The sequence below is a fragment of the Peromyscus eremicus genome, chromosome 3, assembly GCF_949786415.1.
Source record: "Peromyscus eremicus chromosome 3, PerEre_H2_v1, whole genome shotgun sequence".
Taxonomy (NCBI): Eukaryota; Metazoa; Chordata; class Mammalia; order Rodentia; family Cricetidae; genus Peromyscus; species Peromyscus eremicus.
The window spans coordinates 27,185,910-27,208,067 of NC_081418.1; the positions used below are offsets into that span (position 1 = coordinate 27,185,910).

The 22,158-nt window shown below is 35.4% G+C and overlaps 1 non-coding gene across 1 annotated transcript; it reads right to left on the minus strand.

The window, feature by feature from the left end:
* Positions 1 to 2,021: 2,021 nt before the first annotated feature.
* Positions 2,022 to 2,128, minus strand: LOC131907611 (U6 spliceosomal RNA). The gene has a single exon (XR_009378500.1). It is a non-coding gene; the product is annotated as a U6 spliceosomal RNA (small nuclear RNA).
* Positions 2,129 to 22,158: the final 20,030 nt, after the last annotated feature.

Below are 22,158 nucleotides of genomic sequence, written 5' to 3' on the forward strand. Positions count from 1 at the left end.
TCTGTAGATCAAGATATAGAATTCTGAACACACACACACACACACACACACACACACACATATATATATATATATATATATATATATATATATGATGTCATTCAACTGCACATATGTTCTTCTTAATTAAATATAAATATACAAAGCAAAACCTTAGGGAAAATAGAAAATTATTTGACTTTGGGGTACAGAGACAAATTATCAAACAAAAAAGAAAAACATTACCAACAAATGTAAATAAAGTAAGCCCAATAGAAATGAAAAGTTAAAGCCTAGACAGCAGAAAGATATTAACAAAAGTATGATGGATAAAATTAGAGTAAAATTGTCATGTAACAACATTGACTTCCATCATGTAAAACCTACACACACACACACACACACACACACACACACACACACAAATATACATTTTGTTTAGAAGAATATTTTTTTAAATGAAAGTTAAGTCAAATAATAATTTTTAAAAATCAATCATTTTAACATTTTATAATTTGAAGACATATAAAAATAATTTAATATTATTTAAATTTTACACACATATTGTCACAAACACATGAGCATACACACACACACACAGAGGCACACACACAGAAATAAAACCTTAAAGATGGATAAATATGTAGCCCTTTCCTATTCCATTTAATATTCCTAAAACACTTAAAATATGAAGGATTATAGGAATGAATAATAAGATTTCTCACATATAGAAGATGTGAAATGATGAAAACCTTGGAAAAACATGTGGAGGTTTAAACATTTCCTACACAATTATCAAGTATTTCTTCTGTTCAGTGTATACTTTACAACCCAGGCTTTAATCTGGGAGTGTTCATATATGGTCCATGTAACTAAGTGTGGGCATCATGAAAGAACTGATAACTCTAAGTTTTTAAGAGCACAGTAATGAAAATCTTACTGCAAATCAAACATGCAATGAGTCCCCAATGTTTCCTGTGTTGCATCTGGTCACTTCATTGTGATCTTGTTTCAAAATGTATAGCTTTGGAGTTCAATGTTTCCTGCTCTCATAGAAGCACAATGATTTACTAATGAAAAACAGTGAGTTTTTAAAGTATGTTTATTTATTTTGATTTTCTGTGTTTTGCCTGCATGTATGTATGTACCTGTCTGGTGCTAATATTGGTATCCACGAAACTGTAGTTTTAGATGTTCTGTGAGCTACTATGTGAGCACTAGGAATCAAATGTGGGTTTTCCAGATGAACAACAAGTACTTTTAACCACTGAGCCATCTTTCCAGGCATGGAAAACAATGAAATTTTGATATTCTTATTACTATTCTTTAACATAGAAATATAACATTATTTTTATATGTCTTCAAATTATAAAATGTTAAAATGATTAATTTTTAAAAATTATTATTTGACTTAACTTTCATTTTTAAAAAATCACTAAATTAATTTTGGCCTGAGAGTAAAATAGAAATTCTAACAACTTTTGAGAGGGCCATAAACATGTTCTTTTTATTTTGTACTATGTATTTAATGTGAAACCACATAGTCAGCATCAACTATAATAAAATAAAAACATTGACCAGCTCCAAAAACCACTAAAAATTCTTTAGATCTTATAACATCAAACTTTTACCATGAAAATTCATATGAAATAAATAAGTATATCCAACCATTAGTGTGCAAATTTTCTGTTATCTTTGCTAGGTGGAGAATCATATGCATTCTAAACAAAATAGTACTCTAAATAAGTTTCTTTATCATTTATTTTCATAAAATATTGGGATATGTATCCATCTTGGGTGAAAGCATATGAGTGCATAATGCTGAAGGAGCTCTTTGCGATGAATCATTTTTCTGAGTGTAAAGAAATAAGTGTAAAAACATTCACTGTATCCACACTTGAAATGGGTAAAAGCTAGAAACAAGCTAAATATCCTTTCATGATTATGATAAACTGTGTATTTATATAACATGTTCCACACAGCTGCATGAGTTATTAAATTTGATTCATGTATATCAGCTCTAGGTTGGTTATTTTATATTTAACAATATTGAATGCTTCATGAATTTGTGCATCATCCTTTCACAGGGGCCATGCTAATCGTCTCTGTGTTGTTCCAATTTTAGTACATATGCTGCCAAAGCAAGCACACTTACTGAGTTTGTAGCACTTATGTTCACTCATGCTACTAAATATAAACCTAGTTTTTACATCTTAACTGCTATTAAATTCCCATAAATATGTAACTTGAGTTTTCTGTTCAATTTTTTTATATATGGTATGTAAATCATAATGTATTCTGTAAAATTTTAAATCACATCAGTCAGTTTTCTACTTAGTGAATGGTGAAAACCGATTCAGTAACCATAGAGATAAATCATAAATATTCCATTTTAGGGTTTTGATGGAAATTGGAAACTTGGGTGGAGTAATGGAATAGGAAAGGGCTACATATTTATCCATCTTTAAGGTTTTATTTCTGTGTGTGTGCCTCTGTGTGTGTGTGTGTATGCTCATGTGTTTGTGACAATATGTGTGTAAATGGGTGTGTCTCCACATGTATGTAAATGCATGTGAAAACAGGAGGAAAATTACTGGTGCTGCTTCTCAGGCACTAACCACCCCAGTATTGGAGACATGGTCTCCCAATGACCTGGAAATCACCAAGTAAGCTGCTCTGATTGGCCAGTGTTTGAAGAATATAATCTGTTCAATCTTGGTGATCAGGTAAGGAAACAATTCTCTGCTTGTTTAATTACAACCATAAGTCATTGTCCTGGAACATCTCTTAGGCTCATTTGTGTATTTCCTTAAGCAAAGACTTATTCTGCATTAATTGAACAAGAACAGTCACCTCACACCCTTGAGATGATACTTCACTCTCCTTCACCTGGATACAATACATACACCTGCATCTCTGTAAAGGAGATCCTGCTAAGTTTCTTATTGTTCTGATGCACAGTTTAGGCAAGTTCATGATTTCATATGTACTGGTATACCAAGAATTGGTGGTACAAAGCAGTTCAGATTTTTCAGCCAGAAAATATAGAGAGGTGTAGGAGAGTGGTATGGTGTAGAGCATGGCATCAGAACTCCTTGATCTAGCATAACAGAAGTCTCATAGCAATTGAAAACTAGTTCTTCAATGGTTACCTGCTATGGATATCACTCTATATAACTAAAGCACTGATTGGCCAGTGACCAGGCAGGAAGTATAGGTGGGACAAGAAGAGAAGAGAATTGAGGAAGGAGGAAGGAAAGGGACACCGGCTGGAGCCACCGCCAAGACAAGGAAGATGTAAAGTACCGGTAAGCCACGAGCCATGTGGCAAAGTGAAGATTAATAGAAATGGGCTGAATATAAGAGTGAGAGCTAGACAATGATAGGCCTGAGCTAATGGCCAAGCAGTTTAAATAATGTAAGATTCTGTGTGTTTATTTTATAAGTGGGCTCTGGGACTGGCGGGACTTGGCGGTGGGAGCTGGAGAAAAATTCTCCAGCTACAGTTACCCCATAAGCTCCTAAAAACCAGAAATGAATTCTCTGCTCTTGTGAATGTGAATGTCATAGATACATCATAAAAATGGAATTCTCCATTTTTATTTAACTCCAGATTTTTAATACCTTTTATAATAGATGCTCCAACTAGATCTTAGCACCAAGTAGCTTCTCAAGCCTCCTATTGGCATCATTTCAGTTTACCTTTATCTGTGACTTCCTAGAAACTGTTGAAACAACTGGAGTCAGGACTACTTATTGGCTTCTCACATTGCTAATGCCAATTACTAATTTATCAAATTTTATTTTAATACTATTTCATAATTATAACTTTAAATAATTTATGCAAACTAAATACATCATCTTTGACTATATATTAGTCATAGCCAAACTATTTTTTTGTTTCTGTAACTATAGGCATTCAAAGTTATTGAATGAATAAGTTGGTGTAATTTCTAAATGTGTTCTTTCAATAATATCATGTTAGTAGGTATTTAATGACATTAGTGATAAGTGTTATCATGTCAATGTATCATAATATAAATAACACAAATTATATGCATAGTTCTGTGATATATTTATACTCTGAGTTGTACATTCATGAGAACTTATAATTCAACTCCACTTGTTCAATGTATTATAAAAAGATCTAATATACTCAAAATATTCCTTGATAAATTTATGTAGGCATTTATATTTTTCTATTTGTGAGACTAAAAGTAGAAGGAATGTAATTTTCATTCACTTAATAATTTCATTTACAAACATTAGTTGTGTATCTTATGCTAAGTAAAATGTTAGCACCTTAGTATGCATCTGCAGGCATCATAGGTGAAGAATGAACTAGGAAAGAAAAAGCATATATTTTGAGTGCTCAGATAGAAGTTACTAATAAGCTAATGCATGAATGATGCATAAAGCTATAAAAAGAGAAATTCTCTGACATAAGGAAAAGCATAGCGAATATAAAATAAAGAGTAGCACCTGGAAGAATCATGATGAATTCAGGTGAAGAATGGAGGGATAGCTGGATCATATATGTCCCTCTGGATCAAGATAATAATACTGATATTCTTTTACAAGTGCAAAAATGTCACCCAATGATTTTACACAGGTAATAATACTGAGATACACTGGAGGAAAAAAAGACAAAGTGATGCTGTGGGATAATGCTCTTGTACACTGTAAAGATTTGTCACTTGAATTGGTTTAGTAAAAGGCTAATTGGCCAGTAGCTAGTAAGGAAGTATAGGTTGGGTGACCAGACTAGGAGAATCCTGGGAGGAGGAAGGGCAGAGTCAGGAATCACCAGCCAGATGCAGAGGAAACAAGATGAGAATGCCACACTGAGAGAAGGTACCAAACCACATGGCTACACATAGTTAAAAATTATGGGTTAATTTAAGTGTAAGAGCTAGTTAGTAATAAGCCTGAGCTACTGCCCAAGTATTTATAAATAATATTAAGTGTCTGAGTCAATTATTTAAGAAGTGGCTGCTGGGTATTTGGGAACAGGCAGACAGGAGAGGAACTTCTGCCTACAAAAAAAAAACAAAACCCATCTAGTTTGGCATCTCCACACAGTGCTAGAACTAGAAAATATGTTAAAAAAAAAGTAAGAGTTTGAGAACCTAAAAAATATAGAACTAGAGTGAGGACTAAAAGCCATATTCACCAACAGATAAAATTATAAGAGAATGAGTCAACAAAAGAAAAGTCATGAGAAAGTATCAAAAATTTTTAAAAGTCAAGAGAAAGATACAAAACATGAAAATTAGTTTAAAGGTGTGGCAGATATACAAGATGCTAAAGTAGAAAGCTTGCAGATTCAAGGCTATAGAGGAGGTTGAATGTCAGCCTGGGTGGTTTAGCAAGACCCTCCCTCAAGCAAACTAACTGAATAAATAAAGATTTATTTTTATTTTTATTTTTTAAAGACAGTGTTTCTCTGTTGAAAATATATATGTTTGCTGTGGAGGGGTATAGCTTAATGGTTGAGTACTAGCCTAGAAAACACAAAGGTTCTAAGCTTAATACCCAGTACTGACAATAAAGGAGGGGCATTTAATTCATGTAATATATACCCGACGAAGAGTAGAACAAACAGAACAGTCATTATGCAAACCTGTAATCTCAATACCTGGGAGATTGATGCAGAAGGATTGCAAGCTCCAGACTAGTGTGTACTACAGAGCAAACCCAACACTCAATATAAAAGAAAAATTAAGAAATCCAAATATAACAGAATGCTGTCACATAACTGTAGCCCCAGTTTTCAAGAGACTTGTGTGAGAGGATGATAAATCTTATTAACTTTTAGAAATGCAGTTTCTTAAGCAGTGGTGATTTAAAGAGATCCTTCATATCTGTTATATGATATACACAAAAGGTTCATAGTACATGAAGAACTGTCAGCATCATCAGTGATGAGGTTGAGAATACTTCTTTAAATAATAGAAGGGCTAAAATTTACATCTACAAAAATGTGTCAGTAGGAAAGTGGACCAAATAGGTTTCCCAGGCACTGCTTCCAACATAAATTTGGACATCCACTTTGGAATTTACTGCATCTGTTGAAGAATAGAATCCATTTTAACTCTGACTTGTCTACTCACATAAGTAAAGAGCAAATTTGAGGAAGACTTTTGTGCAATGTTTAAAACAGCATTGTTACAGACACAAGTTCAGCCATCCAAATCACTGTCAACAGTAAGAGGAAATTGCTTTTGGGAGCATTTCCAAGAAGCTAATAAAGCTTCATTTTTTGGGACTATGCTTATTAATTTTATGTATTTGTTTTGCTGTTTGCTAACATATATTTTAGACAAAGTATTATATTTACAAATATAAATATTATGTATTTGTTTTGATGTTTTCTGACACATATTTTGGATGAAGTATTATATTTATAAATATTTATATCAATTTAAAAGCAGTTACAAGCCGGGTGGTGGTGGCTTACACTGTTAATCCCAGCACTCAAGAGGCAGAACTAGGCTGAGCTCTGTGAGTTCGAGGCCAGCCTGGGCTACAGAGTGAGTACCAGGAAGGCACAAAGCTACACAGAGAAACCCTGTCTCAAAAACAAACAAAAAAGCAGTTACAGTTCACTAGTTGCTATTTTCAAACAAGTGGTTATTATTTAGCTTTAAATTGAGTTAATATCTGGATGATACTTATGAAATACTTGGTTTTTCATTTCAATGCCTTTTATATTTTTTTCTAATGTGTTATCCTCCATGGTGCAGGAACTCTTGGAGAGCAGGGAACAAAATCTAATTAGAGAAGCCTCTCTTTTAGCAGCTTGCACTAGAACTCACTGTGACTATTTCAGATATTTCACAGAAAATCAAGAAAAATTCAAATCAGTCTTAACATCCAAAATCACTGCTTTAAACAGGCTCTGGTATGACCTTAATTTAAGTTTAAATCACTTCAGCCACAAAACAAAGAAGGTAAAATTATTCATCTTGTCTTTCAGTGAAAGTTTTTTTGTAGACAAAATTTTAAATGTTCTTATTAAAAAAAAAAAACATTCTTTCTAAAGTATCTGCATTTGAATCAGCTAGTAAAATATCATCCATGTAATGATAAATTATAGATTTAGGAAATTGTATATGTATTATTTCCAATGGCTGTCATACAAAATACTAGCACAGGGTTGGGCTATTTAACATTCCTTGTGGAGATAACCCTCCATTAATATCTCTTAACTGGCTGAGAATTATTATAAGTAGGCACCATGAAGGCAAATCTTTCTGTCTTCTTCTTGTAATTGTATTGAGAAGAAACAGTCTTTAAATTGATAACTATAAGCAGCCATCCTTTAGGAAACAGAGTAGGCAAAGGAATTCCAGATTGTAGAGAGCCCATTGGCTGAATTACTTTGTTAATTGTTTTTAGGTCTGTTACCATTCTCCATTTACAAAACTTCTATTTAATAACAAATACAGAATTCTAAGGGTTGGTTGATTCTTCAATATGTTCAGCATTTAACTGTTCTTGTACCAGCTCTTCTAAAGGCTGCAGTTTCTCTGTTGTTAAAGGCCATTCTGAACCCATACAGGCTTTGTCCATTAACCATTTTAAAGGTAGAGCTGTTGGTGTCTTTGAAGGATCATCAGTTGTTGTGCCCTGTTCTTGGACAATCTGCATGGCCAGTGACTGTTCTTTATAATAATACTTCCTAATATTTCTCTCAGTAATGTGTTAGCTTATGGTTTGTTTCAGAAGTTGGAGGAATGCTGATCTAAGAATACCATTGTTGTAATAAATCATGGCCCCATAAATTCATAGCCATATTAGCCACATATGGCTTTAATTTTCCTCTCTGTTCTGGCCCTATACATTCGACTCATCTTGCACTTTGTTTCACTTGAGATAATGTTCCAATCCCTAACAGCTGAACATTTACCTCCTGAAAAGGCCAATTTAGATGCCAAAATTCTGACGCAATTATTGTAACATCAGCACCAGTGTCTACAAGACTTTCCAAGAGGACGCCATTTATTCATATTTTTAATTTTGGTCTTTGTTCCTTTATAGAAGTTTGCCAAAAATTCACTTTATGGTTTCTCCTTAATTTCCTGTTCTCTCTGCTACAGCTGTTCTATCACCCCAAGTAGAATGGTTTCTTACAATAGGCATTTGTTTATTTAATTGCTCTAAGAAGCGATTTCTTCTATGATGGCAGGAAAGGACTGTAGCTGGAAGATTTCTTGTGTCCTGCCTGACCAACAATTGAGACAAATTTCTCACCCACAGTCTCACAGCCTTTTATATAATAATCACACAGAGGCTTAAATTAATTATATCTGCTCAGCCATTAGCTCAGGCTTGTTACTGACTAGCTCTTACTCTTCAATTATCCCATAATTCTTGTTTTTGTTTAGCCATGTGGCTTGGGACCTTTTATCAGTTCTGCCTTGTCATCTTGCTTCCTCTGTGTCTGGCTTGTGACTCCTGACTCAGCCTTCCTCTTCCCAGAATTCTCCTTGTCTGCTTGTCCCACCTATACTTCCTGCCTGGCTACAGGCCAATCAGCATTTTACTTATCAACTAATCAGAGCACCACATATTCACAGCATACAGAACATCCCACAGCCAAGGACTATACTGATTTGCCTTGGGGGCCTGAGTGAGGCCCTTCAGGGAGTTTCCTGATGGCAGAGGCAAAGGATTACCTTGTCTGTCCCTTGTTGATTTACATTTGTTAGTCTAATGTTTACCTTTACCACACCTTCTGCATAATCCAGAAGGGAGGGGCATTCTGTTGCCATTTTCCTTGAATAAACACTGTTTCTAAGAATGCCCTGTTTATACTCCCTTATCAGGCAACCTTGTTTATTACAATTAAAATATCTGACATTATTATTTTCCTCAAAACTTCTGATATCACCTCTCCTATCCACATATCATCATGGTCATGAGACTCAGTATTAATTGTGTCCCTGATCCAATCCTCCAAGGGTGCTGATCTGGCCTTTAATGGCCTGGTTACCCTCTTGCATGCTGCATTAGCATTCTCAAAAGCCAAAGATTCAATTATTTATCTGTCTAGCTTCTGAATTTGGTATCATTCTATTTACTGCTGTAGACAGCCTTTGTAAGAAATCCATAAAGGCTTCTCTCCGGCCTTGTATAACTTTTGTAGATGTTTCAATTTTCTTTCCTGGTTTCTCAATTCTGTACCATGTATTCATGGCTGCCATGTGGCATAGAATTAGGGTTTGGTTATCATATAATCATTGTCTTTGTATATCAGCATAATCACCTTCTCCAAGAAGCTGATCCTGGGAAATTTCTACACCTCTAGTCCTACATCATTATTCTATAGTTTTAGCCTCCTTTTTAAACCATGTTTTCCACTGTAATTGTGGACCAGACTCTAGGACAGTCCTGAGGGATCATTCTATTACAAGTTGACCATAAGATGAACATCTGCTTTACAATGAAGAATGCATGCCATATGATATTACAGCTTCTTTAAATCTCCGTAAATCTAACATTTTTACTGGAGTCCAGTTAGCTTGTATGTGAGCATTTGGCACTTCCTGTAAGGTTACCAGGTAGATTAAAGTTTGCTTTCTGGTAACCTGAGGCTGTTTCTCTGTAACTGTATAATTCAATGCTGAGATAAGTTCACCTTTAAATTCTTCTGCCTGGGTCTGCGTTTCTCTATTATTCATGTTAACAGGTTTTTCTAAAGCCTTTATCTTGGCACTCAAATTGACCAACCTTATTAATGTTAAAATAAAAATTATCAAGCAAATAATATTCATAATTGATGTTATGGACATCCCATTAATATTAATTATCCTCTCATTTAGTTGTTTCATTTTTAGACTGCCTAATGTGTTATCAAACAGAGACCAAATTTCTACCATTGTAAAAATGTTTTCCATTTTTTAATGTGGGAAAAAAATTCTCTTTTAATTAATTTTTTTCTTTAAGATATCTTAATTGACTTACCAAGACTGTCCATTTCATAGAGCAATAGAAGTCCGAAGGAATTTCAAAGCAACTACCTAGTGTTGTAGTAGTCCAAGATGGGAATCCAGAGAGAGCCCACCACCCACCAGGAAAGAAAAAGCCAGAGACCCCAGCCATGTGCTCTGGCCTGAGCCATGCAACTGGGTCTGAGCCAAGGGCCCTGTAAACCCACAAGTGACTTTATAATGAAATCTTGCCACATTGGAGCACCAATTGTAGATGAATTCTTAAACAGTCTTATTAACAGAAAATACAGAGCCAGACATAGGGGTGAAAATCTGAGAGACATCAGAGGAATAGGAACAGCCACATGCTAAACTCACCTCACTATCTCTGCAGCTTCCAAAAAGCAAGATACTTCCTATATTCCCACACCTATATGCCTTGCTGTTCTGTCATTTGATTTGCTCTTTCTGTCCAGCTACATCACTTCCTCTAACTGCACAGCTCTGTCAGTTTCTTTCTGTCTGTAATGACCTCAAGACCTCCATGGTTAACTAGTGTTGGAATTTAAGGCTTGTACCATGACATCTGGCTCTGTTCCCAGTGTAGCCTTGAACTCACATAGATCCAGACAGATCCCTGCCTCCCAAGTGATAGAATTAAAGGTGTGTGCTCACATTGCAAGATTTTGTGTTTATGTATAATGGCTGGCTTTTTCCTCTGATCTCTAGAGAAGCATTATTTATTAGAGCACAAATAAAATATCACCACAAGTGATGTATTCTGACATCACAATACTGCACAGTAACATCATAATGATGCATTCTGACATCACACTACTGCACTGTAATATCATAATGATGCATTCAGACATCACTATACTGCACTGCAACATCGTAAGATTACATTCTGAAATCATTATTCTACACAGTACCATCATAAAGATACATTCTGATATCACATCATAAAGATACATTCTGACATCACAATGTAACATCATAATGATGCATTGTGGCATCACAATGCTGCACAGTAACATCATATTGATGAATTCTGTCATCACTACACTTCAGTGTAGCATCATAATTATGCATTCTGACATCATAATACTGCACTATACCATCATAATATTGCAAGATGACATCATAATGCTGCAATGTAACATCACAAGTATGCATTGTGACATAATAATACTGCACTGTAACATAACACTGATGAATTCTGTCATAATTATACTTCAGTGTAAAATCATAATGATGCATTCTGACATCATAATACTGTAGTGTAACGTCTAAGGATACATTCTGACATCACAATATTGCATTGAAACATCATAATATTGCATTCTGAAATCACTGTACTACACTGTAACATCATAATATTGCATTCTGAAATCACTTTACTGCACTGTAACATCATAATATTGCATTCTGATATCATAATCCTGCACTGTAACATCATAATGGTGCATTGTGACATCACAATACTGCAATGTAACATAATATTGCATTCTGACCTCACTATTTTGCAATGTAGCATCATAATAATTATAGATTAATTTCTAAATGGTCTTATTAATAGAAAATATGGAGCCAGATATAGGAGTGAGAACCTGAGAGACATCAGAGGAATAGGAACAGCCACATGCTAACCTCACCTCACCATCTCTGCAGCTTCCAAAAAGCAAGATACTTCCTATATTCCCACACCTATATGCCTTACTATTCTGCCATCTGATTTTCTCTTTTTGTCTAGCTACATCACTTCCTCTTCTTACCCAGCTCTGGCACTTTCTGTCAGTCTATACAGACTTCCAGACCTCCATGGTTAACTAGTGTTGGAATTTAAGGCATGTGCCATGATGCCTGGCCCTGTTCCCAGTGTGGCCTTGAATTCACATAGATGCAGACAGATCCCTGCCTCCCAAGTGACAGGCTTAAAGGCACGTACTAATGTTACATGACTTATGTGTTTACTTTATAATGGCTGGCTTTTTCCTCTGATCTCCAGGCAAGCTTTATTTATTAGAGCACAGATAAAATATCACCCTAGATTCTTAGAATTCTGAGGCTATGCAACTCACATGTTAACAGTGATTCTCTCTCACTTTAACACTGCACTCACACTGACTGGACATTCTAATTTCACTTCTGTTGCTGTAATAAAATACTCTGATAAAAAGCAACTTTACAGAAAAATAAGTTTATTTGATTTATAATTCCAGTTTATAGTTCACCATTGAGGAGAAGTCAAGATAGCAATTCAAGGAGTTGGCCACAGCACATCCACATTCCAAAGCAAATAGAAATTAGTGCATCCATGCTTCCAACTTTCTTACCCAGTTAACTTTCTTAATCTTCAACAGTTTAGGGCCTGATCTAGGGAATGGTGCTACCCACAATAGACTGAGTCTTTCAGTAAACAATCAAGACAACCTTCCACAGACATGTCCATAGGACTATTGATCTAAACAATTCATCAACTAAAACTCTCTTCCTAGATTGATAGTCCAGTTGGTAGTCAAAACTAACCATTATATATAGGGACTACTTTTTGCTGATCATATTAAAATAGAAAATTTCTTCCCTTTACTTTGCTAGAATTCTTAGCAACTCCAGGTATATTCTAACACCATGTACTGCATATTTTTAATCTCATTATAGTGGCAGCACTGGTGGAAGGAACAGATGGAGCCTCAAAGTAATGAACTCCACATTAGAGTCTCAAGAGGCATTGACTCAGACCTTCTACCATGCTACTGAAATATTTAGCTAGTGATGCTGCTCTGTATAGAATTAAACAATCAACTAAGAACACTGAGTATATCAGCATTTATATATCCAAAGTCATGGTTGGAGAAAGAAGTCAATTTTATCAGCTGAAGTTCTAGAATGTAGTTAGAAATTTTTCTTCTCTCAATATCTAGACTATTAAAATCTTTAGAAATGAAAGAAATTGCCAGACAGTGGTGGTGCATGCCTTTAATCTCAGCACTTGGGAGGCAGAGGCAGGTGGATCTGTGTGAGTTCGAGGCCAGCTTGGTTTACAGGGCGAGTTCCAGGATAGCCAGGACTGTTATATAGAGAAACCTTGTCTCAGAGTGTTGGGAGGGGGAAGAAATGAAAGAAATCATTTAATAGACATAGCACTTCTGTGCAAAATTGTTTGATACAATAAGAACTTTTATGTAGTGGGTAGCTGTTCTAGCTTTGACCTTGAAGCACTGCCCCTAATGAGGTAGTAGTAATTGTTACATCTCCCTATGACCTTGAACTACATGACCCTGGGGCTTGGCCAGTCAGGACCCTTAAGACCTGGGATGCATATACTAGGCTCTCTCTTTGACCTCATGGTATTGGTTGCTGAGATCTTGGATCAGGCAAATCAGTATGGGATATAGCTCAGCTTTCCCACACCCTATAATATATCTCCTGTGGTAGTGAATTAACCCCCAAATAAATTCCTTTGCTCATTAAATAGACTTGGTGGATTTCTCCAATTATTTTTAGCATAAGAAGGCATACTACCTTACAATACACTGGTAGAGTTTGCAGTTTTAAAGACATCATTAAGGAGCAGGTGGTTAAATTTATACTGAAATTACTTTGATTCAAAGAACAAGTATTGACGTTAATAATTCCATAATTTAAAATTTGGAATTTAAGAGTTATGTTAAGATTTTGAATATTATGACAACTTTTAAACATTAATTATTTATCTTTTCTTAATTTATCTAAATAAGAAAATATTGTGTTTTCATTCTTGTCAAGGTTAAGTTCATCTCCATGAATATATGAAGAACATTTGTAATCATGTCGTAAATAATGCTGCAGTGTAAAACAATAATGGCTACTTAATCTCTTTTTTAAATATAGCTGCCCTACAGATTTTGAAAGACATTGTTGTCTTTAGGTTGCACAGAAACTAGGTGTTTCTGAATGCCCATGTGCAAGGATATAAAGCACAACCATCAACAGATTGTTTCTTAGTTATTCTTAACAGAAGCATATGTGTTATCAAGATCAGCCAAGAAATAATTTGCATAGTCTTTTATGGCAAGTAGAAACCATTGATTTTCTATTGCAAAGCAACACAGTAAAAACAGAAAAGATGAAGATGAATGTAAGCTAGATAAAAACTTTATTTCAAAAGTACATTAGTGGATATTTTCAAATTATAGTTGATGCTTCAAAATGTAGCAGAAATTTAAAAATAAATGAACAATTCACAATTATCGTGGCCATAGGGTATTAACTAAAGATGTAAGAATAATATATGCTTTATTTTTTAGTTAAGAATTTGCTGTAAAATATGTACATTTATGGGCATTAAATACTTACTTTTTAAAATTGTATACATATGGTAGATATGTTTTTGAAACATTTATACAATGTGTTAGTTAACATTTCTAACTTCTTGAATAGTTTTCATTTGGATATTTGATTAACAGCCTGATGATTGTGCATAGTATGAAATATCATGTGATTTCAATGCATATTTGCAGTATTTGCTGACCAAATTGGATGACTAGTATTTTCATTTTCTTTTTTAAATAAACTTTTATCACATATGTACATAATAGAATTACTAATAAAATTAATTAACTTCAATTCCTCTTTTTTTCCTGTGTGGTAAGAACATTAAAAAAAACTAATTTCATTATGGAATTATATGCAATTAAGTATAGAAAAGTGTAACAACTTCAGAAATTGTAATGTGTTAATACTAATTTTTAGTTTAATTTGAATAAATTGTTGTTTAAAACTTTTTAATTTCCTGATAATTGCATGTGAAATTTAGTTCTGTTTTGACATTACTGTCAACATTGGCAATCTTTTGACTAGGATTCAACTTTGAGTCCAAACTTGTGTACTACTAAATACCTACAATGTAAGAATATACAAAGCAAACTGTTTCCCTTTATTTTGACAGTTAACCCAATCTGCTCTAAGAAATGAATATAACGCCCATTTTAACAGTACAATCTGAGTCTAGTGAAATGCCTACACAGTGGTATTACAAGGTCAGAGGATAAAATGGAAACAACATTTTCTGACTCATAGATATCTGGTTTTCAATGATATATAAAATCTATTGTGATAAAACACTAATAAATATATATTGATGTGCAAATTTTGTAGAAATTTTCTTCTTTAGTATTTCCTAGTTGGTTGAACTATAATGGGTGAAATTAGTACTATCAAATCAGAAGCCCCAATTTAAATTTGCATGAATATCTCAAATATCAAATAAAAATGTAAAATAGTAAATGTAACTTTTCTAGCTTTGTTTTTCAAATTATAGAGCTATAAAGGATAAAATATTGCAAATTATTTAGATGTTTTCCTTCATTACACTATTAGCAAAATATAATTAAAATTACTGAATTAGATTTTCTGTAGTGTTTTTATCCAATCTCAGTATATACCTGAATACTCTATTTAATTCTTTTGAACACATATCCATTGGCTACAATTAAGTTGCTAGGGATTTAAATAGATAAGTAAAAAGTGCCTACATTTACCATGTTTTCCTGGGAAACATACAGTGTTAGATACCATGACGTCCAGCAAAGTACACCTGCTATAGAAAGGACATCATGTCAAAGACACCAGAGGTAAGGCAATGTTGGACACATTACATCTACAATCTAGTTGGAGAATTGTAATCCCAGTGTGACTACCTCAAGAAGAGAGGCATAAACAAGACAACCCTTGAATATCTAGTCTGATAAACACAAGGGCAAATAGTAAGAGACCCTTTTTCAAACTATATAAAAGGCAAGGAAACATATCTGAGGTTGTCTTATGACTTCCACATATGTACTGTTCACCTGTGGTGCATGCACAAACAAACACACACACACACACACACACACACACACACACACACACACACACACACAGACAAAGTTATAAAAAGTACCAAATACACAATAGGTCCCCTCAAATGAGCACGATATAAAGTTTAATAAACTAAAAACCATGGATAAGGGGACCAACCCTTTCTGGGCATGTGTTAGGGATATTTAAAGCCTTACCTGGTAAAGGTGCCACTGGATTTAGTGAAATTCATTTTCACGTTTTTGCTGTGGGATAATGCTTTTGTACACTGGTTTAATAAAACACTGATTGGTCAGTAGCCAGGCAGGAAGTTTAGGCAGGATAAGCAGACAAAGAGAATTCTGGGAAAAGGAAGGCTGAGTCAGGAGACACCAGCCTGCCATCCAGGGAGCAGTATGTAATGGTACACAGGTAAAGCCATGGAAAATGTGGTGACATATAGATTAACAAAAATGGGCTGAGTTTAAGTGTAAGAGCTAGTCAGTAGGAAGCCTGAGCTAATGGCTGAGCAGTTTAAATTACTATAAGCCTCTGTGTGTTTACTTGGGTCTGAGAGTCTGTGGCCTGGGTGGGACACAAGAAAACTTTCAGCTACACCTTCTGACATTCATTTTTTTCTTTTTTTTTGTAACTAAGCCAAGAAATTGCCAATGGATAATGGATTCCCTGATTAGCAGTTGTGTTACTCTCCCTTGTTGCTTAAGCAAAAGTTCGTTACTCTTAACTCCAGTAGGACTTCATTTATGCCAACAACAGTCACTTTGAACAATCCATAAATAGCTTAAGATAATTCGGGGAAGACTGCAGCTGATTGCTCCTGAAGGTGCATCCTTAGCATCAGCTGTTTGGTAGAGTTTGTACCACGCTTTTTGCTCTCCAACTGTCAATGAACTCTAAATGACCTGCCAACCACCTTGTTGGTCTATCTAAACAGGCTTCCCAGTCTCAGTTAAAGGGTTTTTTTGGAATACACTCTGCTTTGCTGCTTCCGCTGGTGTGGGAGCATTGGGTTCAGTAAAAGGATTCTTCTGGGAGTCTTTTCTTTCCTACTTTTGAGAGTGCCAGCAAAGATAGTAATATAAGAAAGTGGCAGCAAAAGTGGGGCTAGAGTGTGGTTTCCAATAGCAGAGAAGGTAGGCAGTAGCAGCAACTGAGCACTGGGCAGACCAAACACAAAAGGGAAATTGGAGCCCACTGCTTGACAGCTGAAGACCCAACCCAGCACTGACACGGTGACTCATTTCTGAGTGATGTTGGTGTTGGCACTGTGCACCTAGTGCTTATTTCATGAATATGTGGGGTTCCTCAGCTTCCGAGCAGCCATCAGGGAGGGGCCCAGGTGTCCCAGTCTGCCAGGTAAGACAAACAGTCCGATTGGAAGCAAGCACTTTCAGTAGCACAATCACAAAGTTGTAGAAGGAGCCAGGCAGAGTTGCCTGACAGCTAACAACACAGCTCAAAAGTTCTACAGAAACTGGAGAGGTGAGGAAGCAGGGATCAGATCTCAGAGACTAAGAAGGAGGCAAATCTTGCCTTATCACTTCAGATCTTATGATTTCACGTCTAGAATCCCCATTTTGGTTCTCTTATTTCAGGACTGAGTTTCCATTATCTATGCATTTAATGTTCCTTATTTTCTATTATCATTAATTACACTTGTAATAGAAAATTTAAATCCCTTTCCCATTAATTCTAACTTATAACTTTATTTTCCTATTAACTCCTTTGAAATTCAAGGTAATTTTTGCATGTTTGGTAATTTTGTATTATAAACTAGGCATAATTTTATTCAGCAGGCAATCTTGTTTGCTACTTATTTTCAGTATTTGGATTTTATTTGGACTTAATTCATTTACTTGCATTGTCAGTTGGATGACTGAGGATTGGTTTGCTCTACATGAGTATGAATGGTAGATAGGTGAGAAATTCTACCAATGCCCCTCTTTGACAGCTTTCCTTGTTCTGGGAGCTTGATAGAAGTGAGCAGCCATCTGAGCTCTGAGAGCAGTGGAAGCAAAGCCCCCTTAGTGATACAGTCTTCATGCAGGCCTAGGGTTTAGGGACAATAGCCCTTGGTAAGAGCTGATATTAGAGTTCTCAGTTTGGGGTCTCAGTTGATTGGCCCAGAGGACATCACAGACCTCGGGAAATTTTCTAGTGACAAAAACCTAGTTTCTCTTTTCTGATGTCTTGTAGTCTTTAATCCTTCTTAGTCTCCTTTCTCTTTCTTTCTGTTTGTCTATCTAATCTATCTATCATCTATCTATCTATCTATCTATCTATCTATCTATCTATCTATCTATCATCTATCTGTATCTGTGACATCATAATCTGCCACAAACACACACACACACACACACCAGTTCTTCCTTTCACTCTTTCCTCCTTTAATCACTACATCAGAAATCCCAGACATATTTATGATCCTGAAGATGGAAAACACTTGGAGGGTGAAACTCTCTTCCTGGAGACCCTATTTCCCTAGATTCATACTTCTGATAAAATGTGATGTGCTTAGTTGCCTATGATTTATTTAAAGTATGATCAAAACAATATCAGTTTTCTGATGAAAAAGTTTTCTGATGAAACTATCTATCTTAGAATGTTGTTTTAAGGCCCTTTCCATTGCATTAAAGCATACCCAAATGAAATCACAAAGATCTTGAAAAATTTACCTATTTTGGGTTAAAGCTCTCCATTGAAATTTTTAATCATGAAAAAAAAAACAGGAAGGAATAAAATAAAAATTTATTAAGTAAATCATAATGTATACTTTATTTGCCTTCGACACTAATTCCTTTAGCAACTCTAAGTCTTTGTCAACGGCTGTTTCTCTAACAGACTCAAGTCTATTCTGTATTCCACCCATACTCTTCCTGCTTTTTGATGGTACCTTTGGATCACACCTTATTAACAAGAAAACAAGAGCTGCTGCAGCAGTCTGTCCTCTTTTTTCCATTTACCCACAGAATCAGAAAATCAAGACCCAAACAAGAGCAGTGGGTACTGAAGCCTGGGAGAGGAATTAGGAAGAAGAGGACCTGTCTTTGGAAAGCAGAGCTCAAGAAAAGGACAAGAATTATTTCCTTCTTTAAGCCTGATACAATTTTTGATTTATATAATCTCTATTATACTAAACATGGCACTTTATGTTTCTAGTTACATGAGTAATGAGTTGAAGTCTCTTGTGCCTATCTTTGATGTTTCTCTGTTTTGTAGGCAGTGGGAGGGCAGGAGCTTGGCTACAGTATAATTATAGTGTGCACCCATCAGGAAGACTTCTGTTACAACCTTGGAACAATTTCAAGGAGTTTGGAAGCAATGGAGCAAACATGAATTGGATCTAAATATATAAATGAAACAGTATTTGTTTTTATTTACTTTTGTAAAAGAGTGATTAACATTCGAATGTACCCAAAGAATTTAAGTTTCTTCAGTAACTGTTTTGGGGGGATTAGAATTAACTTTGAGAGATTATTGATTTCGCCTTCTTTTGATTAGAAAGAAATAAGAATATAAAGAAAATAAAACTTTGAGGAAAATATAAACTATAAACATAAAATATAAAATATTAATTTCTGCATGCATTTTACCTCAACTACTGCATGTGTCAATCAAAGCATCTCTCCAGTAGTAAACAGACAGTGGTCTTCATGTAATGAGTTAAGAAAAATTCACTGAAATGGAAAGTGATGAAATTTAATGACTATGATAAAATATATCATGGGGTAGATTAAGATAAATTTATAAACAATACAGCATGTATCCCAGAAAAATATTTTTGTTTGCTTTATTTTTTAATTTTTTAACAAAATAAAACATAATAAATTAAAACAAAAACCATCACATCAAAATTGAAAAAGGCAAACCAACAGAAGGAAATGAGTCTCAAGAGAAGGCACAAGAATCAGAGACCCACTCATTTACATTATTACAATTCCCATAATGATACTAAATTGAAAGCTATAATATATACTCAGAGGACCTAGTACAGACCTTTGTAGGCTCTGTGCTTGCTGCTTGAGTTTCTGTGAGTTCAAATGAGCCTACTCAGTTGATTTAGAAGAACTTGTTCTGTCCTCTATCCCCTTTGGTTCCCATACTCCTTCCACCTGCTCTTGACAGGAGTTCCCTGAGCTCTGAGGGGAGGGATTTGATAGAGAGTTCCCATTTATAGTTGTGTTTTCCAAGGTCTCTCTCTCTCTCTCTCTCTCTCTCTCTCTCTCTCTCTCTCTCTCGATACTTTCTGGCTGTGGGTCTCTGTATTTGTTTCCATCTGCTGCAGGAGGAAGCCTCTCTCATGAAGGTTGAATAAGGCACTCATGTATGATATCATTAGGCATCATTTATTGTTTTGTTGTTGTTGTTGGTTAGTTGGTTTTTGTTTTGTTTTGACCAGTAGTAGTATTTGGTGTTTCCCTGGGTCTCAAAGTTATCTAGTATCTGGTTTGTGGTTACCAAAGCAGTTTCAGGTATTGGTGGACCTTAAGTCAAATAGACGTTATTTGGTTACTCTCACAAGCTTTGTGCCACCATTGTCCTAGCATATTTTGCAGCCTGGACAGATTGCAGATCAATGGTTTTGTGGCTAGATTCATATCTGTAGTTTTTCTTTTGGTAGTCTTCAGAGTATCTTTCCATACCAAACACACTAGAACATGGGAGTAAATTTTCTATGTAGGCATCAGGTCGATCTCCATGTTCAATGAGTTGTATTAGTGTTGTCTTCAGCAATGGGTCCTTGCTGTTAGTCTGTGGAGAGCAACCTATAGTCTTGGCAACAACCTGTGTTGTTTGAGGATTTCCATGGGACCTCTTTAACTAACAACTCAATTGGGTATAACCCAGCCCTGGTACTAGAAACTTCATTTGGTGATAAGAGATGGCTGGTTGGAACTCAATCTCCCCCATATTTTGGAGACTTCATTAGGACCACCTTACATATTTTAGGAAGTTTCCATTGTACTATGCTTCCATACTACCCTTCAATTCTAGCTGTCTCTCCCTACATTCCCTCCTATAACAACATTTCCCCTCCCCCTCCACACATAATCTGCCCATTCCTGTACCCCTCACCCCTGGTCCACTCATAAAATCTACTCTATTTTACTCTCCCAGTGAGATCCAGGCATAACCCTAGTCCTTCCTCTACACCCAACCTCTCTGGGCCTAGAGATTATAGTTTAATTATTATTGATTTAATTGCTACCATTCACATAGAAATGAATACATTCCATATTTATCTTTCTGGGTCTGAATACCTCACTGAGGAGGATTTTTCTACTACATCATTCCTTTCACACTCACTATATTTTCTGTGCTGATTACAACACAGAGCAAAGCCCTTTGGTAGGGACAGGCACCCTCACAGGTACAGCAGACAGGCAACAGGGATAGATGAAACAAATACAACAGACAGACTAGAGACAGACTTGTAACCACAGGCTACAGAATGATAGAAGACACAGGGAGAGACATGGAGAATTTAAATTTGGGCTCAGTCTTGGTCAAATTATACTAAGAGGGAGTTTCTGTTAATATTTATTACTGTGATGTCTATGAAAATTTGTTTAGCAGCAGCTCCTTTTTCAGCTCCATGACTGCCTGCATGCTGCCATGTTCCCCGCCATGCTGATAATGGACTAAAGCTCTGAAACTAAGTCTCCACCTCAATTAAATATCTTCCTTTATAAGAGTTGTTGTGGCCATGGTGCCTCTTCACAGCAATAGAAACCCTAACTAAGACAAGGTATGATTGGAGGGGCACATTTGACACATCCCATGGTGGAAATCAAAGGACCATTTCAGGAGATAGGTTTCTTCTTACACCTTTATGTGGGTTCCCAGGAATAAATTCTTACTGTTTCTGTGTCCCAATTGGTGAGGTTGTAGATGGGCCCCACCATGCATAGTTTTTTTTTTAATTTAGCTTTTGAATAGAGCCTTATAGATCTTATATATTATATTCATATATTTCTTTACACTTGTCTAATTATTTTCTGAATGTTCTAATTTTTTTTACCTCGACCTCAAGTCCTCATATCCCGTCTTCCACCTGATCCATTGTGTCTCCTGAGGCTTTCCACTGAATGTTTGTAGTTTGCTTTTTGTACTTTCCTTTTCTAAAATTTCAATTTGATTTTTTTCAGTAATCCTATCTCTTCATTGAATTCCTTTTTCATCTTGTGCATTGACTTTCTTATTTAACTCAGCTCTTTATTTCTATTCTTTTCAAATTCATTCAGGAGTATATATCCTCTTAGTTCATTAGTCTTCTTATTTTACTTGTGTTTTTATTCTTCTGTTTTCTGGCCTGTTTTAAGTTTCATGTAATTTACTCCATTATTGTAGGACTGACATGTTTTTGAGTTGTCATGCCACCTTGGTTCTTCATGTTTTCTGT